Below are 21,573 nucleotides of genomic sequence, written 5' to 3' on the forward strand. Positions count from 1 at the left end.
ATGAAATATGCCCATTCATCCAGACAGCCAGACATTACCCATTCAACCAGACAGCCCATTGCTAGAAAGCCAGCCATTGAAGTTCCTGTCAGTAAGTTAGCCATTCAGTGGGCTTCGCTACGATGCCCATTCCAGCCAGCCATTGCCAGAAAGCCAGATAGATAGTCAGACAGCCATTGCCCATTCAGACAGACAGACGTTACCTATTGCCAGAAAGCCAGTCATAAAGCTAGCCAGACAGAAAGCCATACAGATAGACAGTTACTACCTAACCTAGCCAGTAGCCAACCACTAGGTGACAAAGCCAGCCAAGTCCCCCCTACTAGATGAGTCAAAGGAGCAAGCCATAACTCTTTGGATTTGACTTTACGAATGCCATTTCACGCCCCCAAATAGCTACGACTTTACGACGACGAATGAGGATCACTATATAAAATAGAATAGGGTAGGTCCGCCTATAACGGAAAAACGAAGTAAGTGTACACCATCCCTCGAGTCTAAAATAGTGCATTTCTACTTTGCCTTTACTTCTTTTTCGGCTTTTCATGGCTCTTGGAAAGTGTTTTAGGGCACATGAAAAGGGGCCTCTTCCCTATCTAGTTCATCATCTCATCAGCACCGTCACTATTGTTTATAGAAAAGCCTATAACGAATAAGTCTACCCACCCCTACGCCGCCTTAAGTGATGAGTGGGATAAAGTCAGTAGTGGTTTAACAGTGTTATATGGGGAAGTGTCGTATTTGGGTCCTTATGAACCACTCGATCCCTAGCCTAGGTACCACTAGTTACCGAAATAAGTAAGATAGAACATGAAATAAACACAACACACAATATTTTGGGTGGAATCTAGGATATACCTAATATATATCCGAAGATTGGTAAGGTTAACAGAACCCAACGCAACACAACTTCCTACCATCAACTATGCTTTTCTAGGCGGGAAGTTTGGTATAGAAGTAGTTCATTATCACTAGCTAGTCTTCGTAATGCATGCCAATGAACCAACCTTGCCCAACTATAGCAAGTTTTCTTCCTCCTGAACCCACTATTCACTGTGTGGAATCCTATTTCCCACTATCAAGAATTTCCTCACCAACTATGGAACAGGAAGAACACCCTTCTTTTAATAGAGATCACTTTATTCGTGTGTCGGAGAGGGTGGGTTATGCAATAGAAAAAGAAGGAATAGCTAGTCCACTTAATCTAGGCATATTTTCGTTTCATTTGTTTCCCGGAAGTTGCCATTTGAGGATATCTCGGAAATTGATGTTGGCCAAGTTCATCAGTCTCCGAATACCAAGCACTAGCACCAGTTTGTCTCTCTACATACTCTATAGCAGCATATGTAATCTAATTCAACCGTCAAAAAGGTAGTGCACAACACCATTCAATTTGCCTGTAAAAGTTGTTATCTAGGTTCATCTCTGTGTTGATAGGTAGGCTTTGGAATCCTCTATTTTCATTTAAGCCAAGTTTCTGGTCTACGCCCAGGTTTACTCTTAAACCTCCTTTGCCTAGTCCTCCAGTCATCGTTCTGACACCAGCGATACCTCAACATCCAAGAAAAATCCTTTCCTGGATACCTATGCTCGGACATCGAGCCCCCCCCAAATGAAATTTGAATCTGCCCAACAACTTATCAGAGCGACCTATGGTTATTTCATAAAAAAGGTGGAGAATAACCTGTATTGGCCCTCTGGTTTATCCCAGCATGTTGTCCCATATGTCTTTCCTTTCCCAGAATTAATGTTCCCTCTGTGCGCATAAATTGAACCCTGCTAGAAGCTCTGGAACGTCTTTTGATGGATCAAAGGTCATCTTCCCCCAGTAACCTCGAATTCTATCGCTGCCAGGTTAGGAACAAAGTTCAGGTCCACTACCTTGTGCCTTTACAAAAAGGATGAATAAACGATATATCACTTGCTAATAAAGTGTCCTTATGCACTTCAAATCTAGAAAAAAGCAGAACAAGTTGTTATCTTATTTGAGGAAGAAGGAATAGTTCGATCTATGATAAGAGATCTCATTCTTGGATAATGTAATAGCCAGACTAAGTCCCAAAGTCTTTCCAGCCAACTTCAATTGTGAGGCATCCTTTTCTTAATAGACTGATCCGGGTGGGTTGGAGAGGCATCTGCCTATAGATAGACTGAAAGAAGAAAGACATATTTCCAGTGGGGAGGGCCAATATTCTCTTTTGATGTGAAATTAGTCAGTTTGAGGTTTGATCTCTATAATGTTACAATAGGTTGCGCCCAAACCATTCTTGGCTTTACAACTGCAGTGCCTATGGTTGTTGATGAGCTTTCTTCCATTTATATGGTAATGCAGTGATTACAGAATTCCATTGCACTAATGTTGATCATAAGAAAGAAAGAGAATCGCTTTGATAGAGACTCCCAGGTGCGTATATGGTCAACAGCCTACAGGAATAGCCGGATGTTCTATTTCGAAATCCAGAAATGAAAATGACTGGTGGTACCTGTAGAGTTACTAAATGTATCGCCTTTGGATTATTCTTTTTGTCTGAAAGTCTTCTTCGGGAGTATTCATTAATATGCTCCTAGTGGTTCACGGATAAAAACAACCGACTACATCAGAAGAAAAGGCAGAAGTCTGGGGCACCTGATCCCGTTGAAGTTTACGAATAGAGTTCGGTCGAACGCAACCCAACGAGTTCTTATTCTTCAATAGCAATCTGGGTCGAGGTCCATGCCTTCTCCTTGACAGATGGAGCCTAGCTTTCTGACTGGGCAAGCAGCTCCTACCTCGTCAGACGAATTCGCTCCTAGAGGAGAGCTAAAGTGATTTATTGAGTCAACCGCTTTATAGCCCTGCCTTTCTTTATTCAGATTCCGCTTGAAACTAGTCCCGTCTTCGCTGCTTTTCTAAGAAGTTCTGTTCCTATCAATAGAAATCTCTCTTTCTTCTAGTCGAGCGTCTTAAAAGCGACTGACTTCCATTTATATATGTAATTGTTGAGATCGTTGAGATCAGGCCTACGAGAGGTATTGTATTCAACAAGCACCACTCAACTACGTAAACTAAGCCCTCCATAGAAGTTCAAAGAAGTCAAGCTACATACTACTGGAAAGAGATGGCTAGATATAATAGATTCTAATTCATCCTAGCTTGATATAACCTTTAGGAAGGAGATTGCTAGTCCTATAGAGGAGAGACCGGAAATCCAGAACTAAGGCTGAAAAGCAGATAAGCATATAGAGGAGAATAGGTAGCTGCTCTTGAGCCACAATAGAAGGCTAAAAGAAGGAGTCTGAGACTGATAACTTTTCTTCCTCATTAGACTCAAGAAATTATGAGATAAACGGCTTCTATTCCCATCTTTCTTTAAGCCGAAGACATCCTCAAATGAACCTATAATTGGAGAGGGCTAGCTTAACCTCTAGAAAGTCTCGTTGAAAGGCTTTAGAGAGAGCCCTGGAGGGAAGATTAAAGAAGAGAGCTACAATTCAATCTATTCTAACCTGTCCTCCTTATCTTCTATAGCTCTCACTTGAGAGATCCTATTTGATATGATTCATCCTAGCGTGCTATAACCCTAAAGTTAACAACAAGGTCTGGAGGGTCTTGCGCTTCCAAGTGCAAGGTTTTTATCCTAGGCTTGAAGAATTCAATGACAGGGCTTCACTGGAAAAGATCCCAGAATTGGTAGATTCGGAATCAGCGTACAATAACTCATACTGGCTTTACCTTAGCTTCACTCGTAGTTATGATGACTAGTAAACTACTCTTAACTTGAAACTGTTCCGCAATCTCATTATTGTTTGGGTCCACCCCTTGAGGCATACCCCGTATGTCAACCATAACCCTCATATTTTCCTAAAAGACGAACTAGCACATTAGGATCTAGTGTTTGAGAGAGCAGGAAATAGAGAGTCAACCCGGGTAACAGGGGCAAGTCAAGGTATTAGGCTTAGCCTTTCTTCGGATCAATCAATCCACCTAAAAAGGATATTCCTATTGGTTAGGAAGTCGAATAACTAAATAGCTCACCTCTCCTTTCCCCGCGTCTGTCGGGATACCCTTTTGGATGCTTTTTTGGAGAGAGAAAAGGAGACGAAGAAGTGGAATAAATAGAGTCAACCGTGGAAGGGTGTAGAGAGGAAGAGAAATCCATAGGATCCACAGGCAAGCATGTTCTCCGTAACCCGAGACTCTTTCCTTTATTGTGATATTACAGTGATATGAGTTTTCCAACTAACTGGACGATGAGTGGTCATCTGTTCCCAGCCCTCATAAAGACCTAGGTTGCTGTTCATCAGAGGTATGGTTGAGAAGGTCTACTGAAAGAACACACACCCGTAAAAATGGACCAGATGGAGAGCTGCTCATAGGGTCGTTCTGTTGAATATACTAAGGCTTTTCCGGTACGGGTTGATCCTTGTACGACAGGCTTCGGACTTCACGTTCTGTAAGGCCGGGATAGATAGGCCCTCCCATCTCATTCCATTTCCTAAGATTCATCAATGATTTATGAATCGTGGTTCGGAGTCTCTTAGCGATATTTCTTACTTCCATGAGGGCCTATGACTACCAACCTGTTGTACCCGGAAAAACAGTATTTGACTAGCCTGTTTTAAGCATCGAAAATTTTGTATTCTTATTGAGCTTTTAAAGAACTGCTTTTTACTCTCTTAAAGAAAGGTGGCTGACAAGTGATCAATAGGCTCTTATAGCAGACATTGACCGAACCCACATAGGGCCCCTTTGGGCGCTGCTTTTTCGATTCCAATCTTTCACAAAGACATCCAATTTCTTCTCTATACACAATTCTTGATATATGAAGGAGGGAAGGCCAAAAGGAAGGCTCAATCCTCGCTGTTCGAACCGGGAGTCAATACTATCTTGCTCCAGTTGGATGTTAGTTTACTATATGAATTCTTCTTAGGGGAGATGAAAGGAGAGGTTCACTTGGCATCATTCACGGGTCATAATTTTCATGCACGATTAGAAGCAAGTAGTCCGAATCTTCAATTCATTCATTCTCCAACATATCATTTTGTGCCGCTCATACAAACTCTGTTTACCTACCCGGTCTAGCTTCCATCCCTATCAGTCTCGAGGTCGGAACCTCAACAATCGATTTCTCTCTCCTTCAATTTATGCCAGCGAAGGTTCCAAAAAAGGGATAAGATTCTTAGAGCTAAGGGACCATGACCATAAAGTGAAAATCACGTGGTAACCAAATCGAATGAAAAGTACAACTTATCTCGATTAGCTGATTGAAAGCTAGCGCATCATGTTCTCAAGTCGCCAGGTGTTTATTCTCCCAACTCTGCCCAACAAATTCGATATATCTATCTTGTTACTAGTTGGATCCGAGCTGACACAAGGAATTGGTCGACGAAGCCAACAAGCAAGGGACTAAGCGCTAGTTGAGCTAGGAGTTTCTAGCGCTAAGTCCTTTTCTTCGGGAAGTCATTCCAGGCAATAAAGCCAATTAGGGAGGAAAGCAAGTCAATCAATCTAGTGAATCGCTTTCAGTCTCTCTTTTGCTTGACTAGGAGCTCTCCTGATAGTTTCTCTTCCGCTTTTATGGAATCTTTCTTCCGGAAACTCTCCCAGTCGATATTAGGGTCTGAGGTCGATAAGCATCACTTTCTCGATTTCAGTATTACGAATATCTTAACTTGTTGTCTTCTGGTCTACGACCAACCTCTACCCCACCTTGGACGCATCACTGGACTAGAAAGAAAGGTGTGGAAAGTACACACAAGCAACTCAATTCCATTCCTTTTCTACTCCGCCCCCAATGAACTACAGCCCTAGACCCTATACAGCAGCCCGGGCTAGAGCCTCAAAGGACTGATCTTCCTTCTTGGACTTGACTCCACTTGGGCAGATGGGAACTCCATCTTCACCCCAATGCAGCCATCGAACCAGCCCAGCCACCCGAATGATGAAAAAAGTAGAATTGACGGATGGGTTCTTTCGAAGTTATCGGTACCATGATGTGTACTAGACTGAGCCAAGTTCAAGCCCCCAGAACTGAGAGCAAGAGGAAGACGGAATGCCCTTGCCAATGTCACGGAGAATAGATCTCTTATGTGTAAAATGGTTCAATCTTCTAATACACAGCTCCCGTCAGATGGAACGTCTACCAATTGTGAATGAGTGGATCGGGCTTGCTTGGAATGGTGAACAGGCCCTGACTGGAAGTGCCGAAAGAACTGCTACAAGAGGGCAGCCAGCTTTCACACCCATGCTATGACCCTTGCTATGAACTTCTCACGCCAATTCCCTAAGACCTCTTGTACCCTTTTAGAGCTAAAAAGGAGTTGACCAGCCCTTTCACCTAATCGATTTCCCGCATCATTCTTTTGGGCATTCCTTCTTCTGGCCAAACAGACTTCTAGAGAAAGGTCCGGCTTAAGACACCTTGATTTGGAAAGCGTTCGATGATCAATCCATCTGTCCGCACTTCCTCCTGGTCCTGTTGTATCTCTGCCTAGGACTTGTTTTTCTTTCTTGACCCTGGAGACCTCCCGTAAGTGGCCTCTTACCTCTCTTGCCTCTAAGTGAGCACTCAGGTGAACCGTAGTGCCTAGGGCGTTCCCCTTTCATTTCTAAGTCAATTATGCTTCAGTCTTTCTTTCCTTTCTTCACTTCATTAATCTCTCTTCACGCCCCCGCCTTTGTACAATTAGAATCCTAGCACACGTCTTTTTGAACTATGAGAGTTGTTTCTATACTTGCGTAACAGGGTTTTTCCGTGATTTCAATTAGGGACTTGCCTTATTTCATATATTTTTTTGTACTGCCCCATAAGAAGAATCAGTAGGCTCAAGTAGACTTTTTGATGCATAAGATATGGAGGGCTTATGCGCCCCAATCATTCTATTTTCGTTTGTGGGGGGAACCCCCTTTGAAAGCTTCTTTCATTGAATTCAAAGATCGATGGCTTCAGCTGTGGCTAAGTGAACTACCTATTCTATATATTCTATAGAAGTGAATATGAAAGAAAAAGCTCTTCTTTCACATAGTGGGAGGCTCGCCTTCTCTCTTCCCAATTCTCCCAATGAGACCTCTTTCACTCACTTAGTGGATGACCCAGAGGACTTTAATAAAGCCCCCTTTTACCTCATCGTGATCTCCCTGAAAAGAGGGTGAAGTAGCGGCTCCCTCCTAAACCTATTACTGGGGTGGAGTCGAAGCTATGGCACCAGAAAGTAAAAGAGATTCCTTCCCGAACCACTCGTGTAGTCTTCTTCCTGCCTCCCAGTTAGGCCCTATCTCGCTTTCCAAGTCTCATTTGGATGAGGCGCCGGCGCTACTAAATGCAACTCTCATTTCAACATTCTTTCTTCTCTCACAAAGGAGTGTCCTATGATTGCGATTGGACAAGGTAGAAATTTGACTGATTTTGATCTCTTCTATGAGGGGAAGTAAAGGACCAGTATGATGCCATGCTAGTAGGAGTAGTGATGTCAGAAAGAAGGGCGATGAGCTTCTTGCGTCTATAGGAAGGTTGATTAAGGAAGGCATTCGAAGAAGGGAAGGGGTACCGAAGAAAAGGTCTCGGAGAACCAAAGCAAGCTGTTAAGGGTAAAGGCGAGATGTCTGGTTTGCAATGGGAAGGCACAGCTAGCCGAGCAGAAAAAGTTCTGGTTAAGGATTCCATTTAAAGAGTTGCAAGGAAAAAGAGCTTTCTCAGGCAAGCAAGTCTGCTCTGTCAGCGATTAGTTCAGCACGGTTAGGTCAGCTAGTCAGTCTGTTGTCTTATAGGTGTTAGCGAACATAGTGGTAGGTTCTTGTTGTTGAAAGCCCGTCCTTCAGCCCAAGCCCCCCTTTCGCCAAATAGGGAAGCTTTGGGAATTAGGAATGAAACTCCTTATAATATTAAGTAAGGTCCTAGCTCAACTATTCCTCTTGAATAGGAATTTGCCATTATGGAGGCTGCAATGGATTGGCCTTAGTTAGTCTTCAATGGCTTATTAGGTCCTTGCATAGCCACCTCTTTCTTTCCCTCTTTTTCTCTAGAGATCTAACTAAAAGGTTCAGCAACAGTTAGAGAAGCATAACTTGTCCTTCCGGGTCATAGGGTATTTGGTCGATCGCCTCACTGCATTTCCACAGAATGGATTTGAAGGATAGATATGATGAAGATCTGTTTAGTGGCATTTTTTCCCCAACATCATAAGTTGGTAGATAAGAGAGGTCCCTAGAAGGATAGCTTTCACCAGAACTCCAGGGGGGTGCTTCAAAAATAGTAGCTGCACTTGGATAGAGAGAATTCTCAGCCTTTGACCCCCCAACATCCCCTACAATCAAGCTCCTATCCATCCAATTCGCAGTCTCTATACGTATCCCTCTTTTTGTGCTATGTTCTAGTTACATCATGCGCTCTAGTAAGGATCTAATGGTTGCTAGTTTCAAGTCTCGGACTAGAGTATCTTTAGTATTTAAAACCTGCTTTTCTTTTCTTAGGTTGACTGCCTTTCTTGCTTCCTCCGTCGAGTTTCTTTCATATTTTCCTAGCCCCCTAGAGGGATAAGTGGCTTCGGACCTTGCCCCTCGGAGGGACAAGCGGCTTCGGACCTTAAAAAATCTATGAAAAATAATTGAATGGGAAGGAAGTGAACTTCTTATGCTTTCCTGGCTCTCACTTTTTGGACTCGACTTTATACTAACTAGCTACTAGCCCCTTTCTTAGTATATTACTTGGCGAGAGGTTAGGCAAGTCCTTTCTTATGTCCACTTTGATCTTGATTGATTGGATGAATCACCAGTCTTGCCTTATGTTACGAGCACATGCTTTACTTTCTTTTCTATTTCAGCAATGGAACAAGCGGTCATACATACCTATTAAAGAGAAGAGGTGGAACTCTTTGGGCTTCCCTGCCCGCCTATTGAATGAATAATAGGGGCCTGGTCTACCTAAGAGGATGGCAAATGAAAGCAAGCCGGAAATCCGCCTTCACCCTTAGAAAAGATAAGCAAGTCATCTGCAAAGCAAAGGTGGAAGATTTTCTCTTTTCGACATCGCCAATGGTATTTAAATAGCCTGTTCTGCACCATGTTTTGCATAAGTCCAGAAAAGGCCTCCATCACTAAAGAGAAGAGATATGGGGATATTGGATCCCCTTGGCACAAACCTTTGCCCCCTGAAAAGAATCCACATAGCTCACCATTAATGTTGATTGAGAACCTAGATGTAGAAATGCATTTTTGGGAAATGAAAGTCACTAGCTAGTTGAACAAGACTCAAGGGTATGAGGCACGAATGATTAAGCAAGTGAAATGATCCCGCTACGCACGCACCAAAAGAGATAAATTGATTCAAGTAGCAGTGAGTGAACCATCCCTATGATGATGGGGCATGAACGATATAACACACATTCTTAGCACAAGCACGAATGGAACGATAGAGGGGGTTCGGGGGGAATATCAGCTAGCCGAGATGAAGCTCAAATATGAATTGGTGAAGTTTTCCATGAAGAAGAGCCATCTTTGCTTTCTAACAAAACTCTAAAAGTAGTGAAATGGAGGATCAAGGACCTCAGTTGAGAAAGAGCATTCGGCTGATGATGTGACAAAAGGGGTCAGGCTTTCAAGAAACCAACTGGCTTTAACAAAGAAAGACACAACCATTATTACTTACGATAGAGTGCCCTGGAGATTCGTTAGAAGAGGAGGTGTGACCGAGATTCAATAGAATCAGAGGTTGTGCTAATGAGATGGGACGAGAGTGGCAATGCGTCGTGTGATGCTTCGGCTGTAAGCCTTGTCGAAGCCCTAAGATAAGAGTGGAAATTCTGGCTTTATTGTTGTACGATGATCTCAAAATCATCCCTTCAAAGCCGTAATAGGGGGGCTTGCCCCTTCTATAATCTTTTCCTAGATAGCTGGATAGAGAGTACGTCTGCGTGTCTATTGGTCTTGCTAGATGAGGCATACTTAGCCCCTCAACCATTGCCACTTTCTTTATTTGTTGTGTTGTGGAATGGACGTATTGAAAGAAAGATCCTGCAGATATCTTGCAGGAATGCTTAACTCTTACCCTTCTCCTTTGACAGCAGAAGGAGGATCACCACCAACATCATCATTCGTGCCTGTTGGCTTCGTGATCATAGAGTCGAATTTTGATGTCAGAATCTTTGGCTAGCTATCATATCCCGAGTTGAATCTGTCTATAGCCCAAAGGAGAATAAAGTTAGAACATGAACGCTACTAAACAACTAAGTTTAGAAGTCTGGGCTGATTCAAAGGAGCTCATTGGCTCAATAATCACAGTGAATTTCATAGCATCATGAGTATCAGTTCATTCATTACATCTATATCTTAATAAGTTAGATTGTCTAGACCAATCACCACTTTCTTGCTTTTATAGAAAGCATTTTTGGCATCAATTACTCTCTGGTTTTCATAGAGTTATATCGGCTAGCTTTATTACCTTTGAACCATAGTGCGAATAAGGGAATGCACCTCTTGCTGAAAGGCAAGACTTGAAGATAGAGACTAATACTTCTCGAAGGGGTGAAAACTTGGATTACGCTTATACAACTTAGTGTAAAGATGACAGACACTTATCACAATTCTACCCTTACAAGAGGTAAGCAAGATAGTGAAGGTCCCGGAGGGGCTTGCGCTTCCTAGTGCAAGGACCCGACAGGGGGCTCGACTGGTAAGGAGAGGACCGGTAGGGGCTCGACTGTTAAGGACCTTTAGGTACTCGACCATAGGACCTTTAGGTACTCAACTATCAAGGACCTTTAGGTGCTCGACTGTTAAGGAGAGGAGAGGGAGAGGAGAGGAATTTATAGCTTGCTTGACATTAGGAAATCAAGGACCCGGAGGGGCTTGCACTTCCTAGTGCAAGGACCCGATAAGGGGCTCGACTGATAAGGAGAGGAACTTTAGTTGCTCGACCACCGGGAGAGGACCAGCAGGGGCTCGACTGTTAAGGATGCGTAAGCAGGCTCGACTGTTAAGGAGAGGACCTTTAGGTGCTCGACCATAAGGGAGAGGAGAGGACCGGTAGGGGCTCACCATTCCGATGGTGAGGATTTTGCCCCCGGTATTTTGGGAAGGAGTGTCTCGAGACCTCTAGCAGAGTGGCAAGAACTGGAGAGAAAGAAGGTAATGTTAGAGGGCGGCGTCCAGTAGCAGCTACCCCTTCCCTTTCTCATTGAAGTTGTTAGAAGCCTAGAAAAGGTGGGTCTGTAGGTAGTGATGTTTCCGCTCCTTATATTCCCGCCTATTGAGATGGAGAATTGCCTCGAAGTTCTGGATATTCTCACTACAATTTCGTGAGGGTTGGAACTCTGATCCATTACATTCCCACTTCTAGGCTCACCGATCTTCTTTACTGGCTGAACGAGGAACATGACCGACCCGACAAGGTCTGTTATGCTCCCCATAGTTCGACTACTCGTCAGGGACAATGACCTACTTACTTGAACTGACCTATAGTTTGACCTATGACACCTTTGAATTTGACTACACGAGCGGAGGGAGGAGGATAAACCGTGGGATAGGCGCCCGGGTAGACGTAGACGTGGTCGGTCTGCCCACCAGGTTGGGGTTAACCCATGTAGTCATCTTTCAGGTGTAGTAACTTTTTGTTCGTTCTGTTTACCACTTACCTAACGGAACCTAGTTCGACCCTATGATATGTTTGATAGGTGAAATTTTACAGGTCCGTTCTACCTTTTCTAAAATAACCCTCACCATATGAATAGTGAGTGACTCCATCCCTCTGATGCTGGCCTGGCTTGGCTACACAAGCGAGGGAGTACATTTCATATGCCTGGCAGGGTGAGGTAACGAACTCTCGACTAAAAGGCCACCATCGCTCGACCAACGGGAGAGGCCCAGTAGGGTGACCCTGCCGAACTCTCGACTATAAGGCCGCCATCGACTCACTATTCATATGGTGAGGAGAATTAATCTTCTATTTCTTCACGAGTGAGCATGACGTGACGAACACCACCCTACCCACCCATATAGTATTCAACTTGTTGGGGTGGGTTGTATTCATTACTTTTCTTTTTTACTGTAAAAATAGATTTTATAGGGGAAGGTGCGAAAGACGTGTGTAGCTTAAAGCCATAGACTTGGATGCTTGAAAATGAGACTTGTTCTTCTTGTGCCTTTGGCTTCCCTCAAGTGAATCACTATGGCACTTCTACCCTAAAGTGAGTAACTTGAGCACTTTTGGGCCTGTAGCTCATTCTTATGGCACCTTTGGCCTGACCCCATGCCTTGAAGAAGGTGAGAGATTATTTGAAATGAAGAGGGCTAATCCTGGAAAAATGAGATAAGTACGCGAATTAAGAGATTTCAGCTCTTAACTCATCTTACTTGCTTTACTCCAATGAGAGAGAAAGGAAGTGAGTACTCTTACCTTATTTCTTTTAAGCAAGGAAGAACACGTACTCTTACCTTCTTGCTCTAAAGGAAGGAAGGAGTAACTAGTACGGTTACCCTAGGACTCTGACATTCTTTATATTAAGGGGAACTAGAGCTTTCTGTCTATCTTAAGTTAGTGAGAGAGAAAGGAAGCAAGTACTCTTACCTTATTTCTTTTAAGGAAGGAAGAAAACGTACTCTTACCTTCTTGCTCTAAAGGAAGGAAGGAGTAACTAGTACGGTTACCCTAGGACTCTGAACTTCTTTATATTAAGTGGAACTGGAGCTTTCTATCTATCTTAAGTTATTATACTGGACCTGCTATTTTGTAGATGTGTTATGAAGCTGAAAGTCTTTATTGACAGTAAGGTACAGAGGATCAGACATCCTTACAGATACAAGCCCTACAAGGGTAGGGTATTCGGACAGATTCTTTCTTTACTGTCAGGTACAGAGGATCAAATATCCTTATAGATGCTAACCCTAAAGAGGTTGGGTATTAGTTAAGTACTCTCTTTCTTGACTAAAGAACTCGTACTCTTACCTTATTTGTTTCTTCGAGGCTAGGGTCTTAAGGGCTTACACTATACCTATATCCCTCAATATCCCTCAAGGGTAAGGTGTAATAACCATCTTTCTTTCTTTAAGGAAAGGGGAAGGGCAAGGAATTTTTGAGTTCTTTATGGAAGGAAGTACTGGTAACCACTATCCCTGAAGAGCTGTGGGGTTCAAGCTGTCACTGAAGAGATTTCTTTATTGAAGGAGGTACTTACAAGGCTCTTAAGGTTTTACCCAAAGAAGATCTGGAGATAAGTCCGGAGTGAAGGTGGGAATCTTGAGCTTTAAAGTGCTAAGGGAGGGGAGCCGAGTGCTTACTTTCTCTCTTTTGAACTGAAAGCCTACTTCTACAGCCCTTACTTTGGCTAAGGTAAGGGTATAAGACAGATATTCTCTTGACTGAAAGCTACTTCTCCTACCCTTACTTCTGAGCTTGAGATTCCCGTGGCTTGAGATAAACCTAATATCGTTCAGGGTGCCTCCTCTCTCTCTGGCTTTACTGGAATTGTCTGGGGCTGCTCTTGCTCCTACTACCTCTGCCTGTGCCTAGGAAAGCACTTTCAAGTTATACTCTAATAAAAAAAAGGTAACCAAATAAACTTTACCTCCCCAACTCAATCTTTCCCTCCCTAAAAAAACCTTCAAAGAGAGAAAAGGCTTACCCCAACGTCTACGGTTACCCGTAGAGCTAGTTATTCAGAGATTTGTATCGCTACCAAATTTGCTAACTATATAAGCTTCCTGGTATCAGGAGGGTCTAACTCCTGTTCCACAGTATTTCGGATTTTAGTACCATGCTGCACATCATGTGCCAGCCTACTACTTCTCCGTTAGCTGGATCGTCATTGATCCGATCTTTGTTTATGAAATCTAGGATGGATATTCCAGGGCCCACTCAGAGCACTAAGAATCCATTGGCATAGTCAACTCATTCGCTTGGTGGCTAATTTATGAAATGTGTACCAAATACCATACGAATATATCACATCAATAGCATCTCTTTGCCTAAATCGAATGAGACTTAATATGAGATGGGAATATCCGAAACAGACATTGAAATGAAATAGCACCTTTGTATAAACTGGCTCGAAGGAACGAAGTGAAGTATGAACCATACCCTATAGGGCCTGGAATTCTTCAAATAGGTCCGCCATGCTTATTAAATCATATTACTTATGAGCATGTAATAAATTAGTTAGGTGGGCCGCGAAGAGATAAAGTAAAGTTTCAAGGTGAATGAAATGAGAAAGCGACACCAAGGTAGGAAAGGAAGGAAAGAGAGGAAAATGCTTAGTCCCAAAATAGGTTTTGCATAGTTAGATGTGAAAGAAGAAAGGGGAGCAAAAGTGAGGTGGCTTAGGCCTCATATGAGGAGATGGCCAAAGAGCCTCTATCTTATTTCTTCTTATCTGTCTCCTAGCAAGGAAGACCGGAACTACTTGACTTGTTGGAACCAACTTTCCGAGAACTCACTAAAGATTGAAATAGATTCAAACCTCCTTGCCCCCCGGAGGGACAAGCGGCTTCACACCTTAAAGAAAGTTCCTTGTGCGTACTATATACAATACGGGTTTCCATCCCTTGCCTCACATCGTGAGATAAGAAAGCAAGGATCCGAAAGGGGGTTCGAATCTCGATCCTTTACTTAGTAGGGGAGACGTTTGCGAAGGTCGACTTCTTTCTTGCATTGATTACCTTTTGTCCGAAAGTGAACCTTTGAATTAGCTATTCCTAAGACAATCTAAAGCGATCCCGGGACTAATGAGTCCTTTAAGAGTGCCAAAAATGGGAAAGTACTTTTGATGGAAAATTAAGACTGATTCTCTCCTTGTCCATGGAATCCTTGTCGATTCGATTCTTCTCCTCGTTCCTTTTCTCTTTTTCATCTCATACTCACGGAGCGGTACACTAAACACCAACCCAATCCCGAACAAAATGAGAAGACGGAACTAGATCAATCCATGAGGGTGTGGCACTTCTCTATCCTCTGCTAACAGCTTTCTTCTCTTACCGAAATTTCTAGTTGGATGAAAACAATGCTCCTTTTCGATGCCTCTCCTTGCACTAGGAAGTGCAAGCCCCTCCAGTACCTTACATCTCTTTTCTTCTAGAAGAGATGAGGTGGAGAGGAATGAAGAGTGGGTTTGGGGCTTCATTCTTTCTTCCTTACTTGCTCGATTGAAAGGATCCTGATTCATGATTGCTTGACCTCTTCTTGACACCCACTTCTTAGCTGGATTAGCCAGTTCTTCTCCCTATGAACTCTCTAGCTATTCGACTTTATACCAAGAGTCAGATTCATATCTAAGAAGAGAAAGGAGGTTCTCTTTCAAGACTAGAGACCAAGATCTCTCATAATAGCCTAGATAAGAGGGATCCGTCCTTCTATATTCTTTCTTTGTTCATCTTTTTCTTTCACTCCCAAGTGCGATTTCTCTTCCAAGCAAGAATTTTCTCTACCGGAAAAAAACTCTCGATTGACGATAGAATACAGGAGGATGTATAGAAGGGGAAGGGAAGAGCTGCTCTAGCTCTAAGAAGACTTCTAGAAAGACAAAGCCAAGAACTAGCCTCTTCTTTCTATAGTAAAAGCTATATTTCATACTTTACTTACAAAAAAAAAGTATCCAGTTCTTGTTTGTTTAATCCGATATACCTCCCCTTACTTAGCCTATGGTTGGATTTCAGGAAGTACTCTCTCTAGTTGGAAGAGGAACTGGACTCTCATATACTCAGAATTGATAGATAGAAAACTACGGGAAAAAAACTACCTTGCACCAGATATACTAAGTGAGAATAGAGTAGGGATTCCTTTTTACTGGGATTTCCTTAATTATAGCCGAATCCCTCCTCCCTTAAAGGCGGCATTCGTTTATCAAGTGCTGAGAAAAGATAGTTCCCTTCCATTCAAACTACTAGTAGAAAGGTAGATTTCAGACCAACCAAATCTTTCATTTCGTATAGAAAGAGACTTGAAGCAATATATTCAAGTTTAGTAGGAGATCGAAAGGACCTAGAGGGGCTTGTGCTTCCTAGTGCAAGGAATATGTAGTTCATTGTTTTCAAAAGATAATCAATCCAAGTCAAGTGGTGCTTCTGATACAATAATCCAATAGAAGTCCAATCCAAGCTCTGGTTTTGTACTTTGGATTTTTCATCTCGATTTGCTTTGCCTTCCATGCTTAGGCTAAGCCCTTGCCTTGCTTTTCTCCCGTCACCTCTGGCTTGGCTATCTGCCTTTACGACCAACTCATATGGTAGTGGGGACAGCTGACCACCACTTACCCTGGCTGGCTTAGACGAAGACTTTCTTTGTTATGGGAAGGCTTTAGCCTCTGTCAAAATTATTTTGATGAGTCAATAGAAACCTTAATTTCTTTCTCCGATCTGAGCTCCTAAGGCTAAGGCCTATGCCTGCTTAAGCTTGACCGAACTACTATTATATACACTTAGGAGCATACTAGCCATAGCCTGCGCTTCTAAGCCCCGTCGGGTTAAACTAGACTCAAATACGGGTAAAAAAGAAGCAAGCTAACCGGATTTCTAAGGAAGTAGGGCTTTACACATAATACCAAACCCTTTCTTTTGAGTATCCCACCTCTACCACTTGATTTGGTTGGGCTGAATTCTTCGGCTTAGGTCCCGGGTCACAATCTCCTGCCGGAAATTACAGATCAAAGGGAGTAATGGGATAGCCTATAGGAAGAAACTATGACCCCGCCCATGGAATAAGTCCAGTGATGGATTCGAACAAATTCTCGAGCTAGCTTTAAGGTAGACTAGAGTAGTAAGAGTCCCACTTGAAATGGTTAGGGGGTCATCGAATCGAGTTGTGCCACTTTTTCTTTGATTCGTTACGAACTTCATTCTCCAGTATCGGTTGTACATTACGAGTCCATCTCATCAACCCCTAAATTTGGTACTAGATCAAGGATTGGAAGATCTCGATCTGCGAGCCCTGGCTCGACGATATAATCCAAAGATGAGGTAAGGTCGCTAACCTTCCTTCGTCCAGGTCGTAATTGAATTTTTTTTCTTATATAAAGCTCTTTCTTTTTACCTCACCCACTACGAGGACCGGAGGGGCTCGACTAATAAGGAGAGGAACTTTAGTTGCTTGACTAATAAGGTCACCATCACCGGTAGGGTGTGTAGCACGCTCGACTAATAAGGCCGCCATCGGCTCGACTGATAAGGAGAGGAATTTTACCCCATCTTCCTAACCTCAATCTTGTTCCTCCAAAGCTTTATCCTATCAAAGTGTTCTAAAAAAGAATCCGATCATTGAACTCTTCCTGTATAGGCCCTGTATAAGCTTGAATTTTATACTTTATAGGACTTAAACCTCTAGTAGGTATGCAGTTGAAGGAAAAGCGCAGCAGCGGAAGTGTCAAGGGGAGATGAAGTCTCAAATACCAGAGCAAGTGAATAGCGGGCAAAGGGAAGAGAAGCGGAGCGTGAGCACTCGTTACTAAGTAAATGAATCACAATAGATATAAAGTTTTTATGGGCCATGCATGATGAGGAAGCCTGGTATGAGCAAAGGCAGAAAATAACACTGACAAAGAAGGTAGATACCCAACTCTAGTTGATGGAGCAAGGCTGGCGAAACCTTTTCTTAATTTTTTATCCAAAATGTATGTGATGGTAAGGACAACGAAAGAGGAATGGTACTACCACTTGAGGAAGAGATAAGGGCACAGCGAGGTGGGATCGAATCCATTTAGTAAAGCTAGTTATGGCAGAAACCCTACCCAAATATGATTGTATGGAAATTTTTCCTGTGTAGGAAGAGTCCAATTATGACCGAGTCCTCTATTCCCGTGTAGGTAGAGTAGTCCAACTATGAATGTTATGGACTAGACAACTGAACTTGTTGAACTTGTTGGGTGGTGGGCATCGGAATGAGTGAGTGACCGATGGCGGCCTTGAAAGTCGAGCCCCTCTAGTCCTCACCATATGAATAGTGAGTGGCTCTGCCCCTAAGTAATAAATATAGGGTGAGGTAATGAACGCTCGACCCCCAGGAGAGGGCCCTCCTTGACAGTTGACTGTGCTTACGCACCCTGCCGGTCCTCACCATATGAATAGTGAGTGACTCCGTCCCTATGAAGAAGTAGGGGCCCTTCGACTCACACCGAAATGACCGATAGCGTACAAGTACTGTGAGGGAAAGGTGAAAAGAACCCTCACCCATATGAATGAGTGAGCGACTCCGTCCGAAAGGGAGTGCAATAGAAAGAAATCTGATGCGAACAATCAGTTGAAGGAGCGAGAAGTCGCTCACCCGACCTGCTATTTACCCACCCACCCCAATCCTCGGTGAGGAGAAAAGCTGCAGGTAAGATTCTCAGGGTCTAATCTGCAAGACCCTCACCCATCGAAATGAGTGAGTGACCGATGGTGGCCTTGACAGTCGAGCTCCTCTGGTCCTCACCATATGAATAGTGAGTGACTCCGTCCCTATGAAGAAGTAAGGGCCCTCTCCTGGGGGTCGAGCATTCGTTACCTCACCCTCACCATATGAATAGTGAGTGACTCAGTCCCTCTATTTGTTTCAAATACCTGAGCAGAGCTTAGAGTTGGGTTGACCTAGACGCGCCCTAAAGGCTTTTGCATAATGGGTCAGCGAGTAAATGGTAACAACGGCTTAAGCCATTAAGTGTAGGTGCTTTCCAGCCAGGGAATCTCCCAGTCATGACTATTTGACCCGAAACCAATCGATCTAGCCATGAGCAGGTTGAAGAGAGCTCCAACAGGCCAAGGGTGAGCTTGTCGAACTCTCGACCAATTTTTACGCACCCACCCCAATCCCCGGGGCCCAGTAGGACCTGTCAGGGGGCTCACTATTCATATGGTGAGGGTGAGCCTGCCGAAATCTCAACTATAAGGCCGCCATCGACTCACTCATTCCGATGCCCACCACCTAATAAGCATCAAGGACCGGCAACGGGGCTCGACTGATAAGGAGAGGAACTTTAGTTGCTCGACCCCCAGGAGAGGATCGGCAACGGGGCTCGACTAATAAGGACCAACAACGGGGCTCGACTGATAAGGACCGGCAACGGGGCTCGACTGATAAGGAGAGGTCCGACAGGGTGAGGGTGAGACTGTCGAACTCTTGACCTATGGGAGAGGTAACGAACACTCGACTAAAAGGCCGCCATCGCTTTTTTAGTTACTTATTTGAGAGGGGCCACCCAATAAGTAAATTGAACCGGCAACGGGGCTCGACTGATAAGGAGAGGTCCGACAGGGTGAGGGTGAGCCTGTCGAACTCTCGACCTATGGGAGAGGTAACGAACGCTCCACTAAAAGGCTGCCATCACTTTTTTAGTTACTTATTTGAGAGGGGCCACCCAATAAGTAAATTGAAACTTTAGTTGCTCAACCACCGGGCCGCTATCACCTTTCATTCATATCTTCCAAAACTCTAACTCAGGGTTGACCTACCTTTCCTTTAAGGACCTTTCCCATGGAAAAGGGAAGGAGGTTTACCCGCTTGTCCGCATCTTGAAAGGTTATCACTATCTTTCTTCCCCTCGAAGAGCTATGCATAAGACCTTTCCTTTACTATAGGTAAGCAGCGGAGATCGATCTATAGTGCATTATGGGATCACCTTCCCTCCCTTTGGAATCCTACACCAATTATGAAATTCCAAATTCTAGAATCACCACTTAACCAGCCGGGCCCACCCCTCGCCCTCGTACCTCAGGCGAGCGGAGAAATCCCCTCACCCACCTCAGGAAAGGTAGAACCTTATCTTCTTCCCGATGAATACGAATAGGGTAGCAGCACAGATTAGCATCATTTACCATGATGAACCACTAACACCCACCTTCCTTGTTGGGCCATTCACTGGAAAGACGCTCCAACGATGTTATCCCTTGCACTAGGAAGCACAAGCCCCTCCGAGACCTTACCCTTCACTCGCTATGCTCAGGCTAAGTGCGTTATCAGGATTATTTCCGAGCTTGAGGCTCTGATCGATTGCTAGTTACGAAGCTATTCGAGGTCCACTAGTCTTGGGAAGGCTTATCAAAGTCAGGTGCGGGGCAATTTCCCCCCTATATGACGATAAGAATAGGGGTGGGGCAAGATGAACCAAGGTTTCGTTCGCCATGGCTCCCCCATTCACTTGTCCGATGAAGATAGTGGGGCTAAAAAGCCAAAAATACCTTCGTCATTAATGTTGCCCCTTCCATCCACATACCCTGCCTTGCCCCTCCCTATTTATTAGGCTACACGTATTGAAATCCAGTAACTAATTCCATTGTGTACAGGCATAACCCCCTTGATTTCCAATAATCTAATTAATAATATGCGAAACAAACATACATTTTGATTGACGAGTTGCACATATTGCTGTTTCACCGAGTGGGTGGGCTTGCCTATTTATATTGAGATTTAGATCAATGTTTCTATTTATAAGTACGCGCCCCTATTTTTATATTGATATGTATATTTCTATTTCTATTTATATAAGTACGTGCCCCTATTCTGAAGTAGCTAGCTCAGAAGCAGGAGTAGAAAAAATAGATTGATCGCTCGCTATTCCGGGAATCCCACTTTTCTATGTAAGTAATATTAGACCGTAAAGGTAAGGTTTTTCATTTGCGGAGGTTCAGAATTTGTGCATGCACTATAGATCTATAGTGCCTACACAAATTCTGTTCTGCCTTTATAAGTAGCGCCCGCCCCATTTTGATCATATCATGTAGTAGCAGATCTCGCTCAACAAGCGAGAGAATGGGAACTAGGGAGGGGTCTGGAGCAAAAAGCGCTATGCAGCATCAGTAATACCTCTCGGTTAGACCTATAGAAGTGAGGGGTATAACCTTGCGACGAGGATAACCCCTCGTGGACCGGTTCTTTCAATCAACTGAGTTCTGTTTGGACGAATCAGCTTCTTGTCCAACTGGTAATGGCTCAATCTATAGATAGAGAGCCTTATGATGGGAAACTATCACGTTAGGTTTGGAGAGAGAAAGATGGTCTGGGGGAGCATGTTGGGTCCCTATAATACTAGTGATTACCCCATTACTATTGTAGTTATACCCATTATTTATATTGTTGTGCCCCCATTGCCCCCATATTGTTATTAATGTGCCCATAGAATCCCTGTATTGTTATTTTTGTGGCTTTATATTATTATTGTTAGGTCGGCTGGATTATATTGTGACTCCTTAGACTCCTATATATAGAAAGGATATTTTGTCATTAGTATCATCCAATAATTGTTCATTTATGTAATGTAAAGGAGGTTTCCCCCTTGAAGAGGCTGAATTCTAAGGCATTGATCTATCTTTTCTATTTTTTCTTGAGCTGGTTTCATAACATTTGGTATCAGAGCTTTGGATTCTAGGGTTTCGCTGCTCCAAACAGGTCATTGTGGAATTTTCACTATAACTTTTTTTCTGTGACGTTTTAGAAGTTTCAAAAAAAACCCATTTGAGAAGAAATCGCGCTGAACCTTGGGTGCAAATTTCAGAGATTTTCGCGCGATATCGTTGGACAGATGATCTAGGGAAGTTGGTCTTTTTGCAGACTCCTGAATTACACTCAAAACAGGTTACCTGGGGAAAATCATCATAACTTTCCTTCTGAACATCGGATTGAAATTTCGTAAGAATTTACAGAA

Source organism: Pinus tabuliformis, chromosome J, assembly GCF_031772625.1.
Source record: "Pinus tabuliformis cultivar Carrire ecotype Pingquan chromosome J, CPIR1, whole genome shotgun sequence".
Lineage (NCBI taxonomy): Eukaryota > Viridiplantae > Streptophyta > Pinopsida > Pinales > Pinaceae > Pinus > Pinus tabuliformis.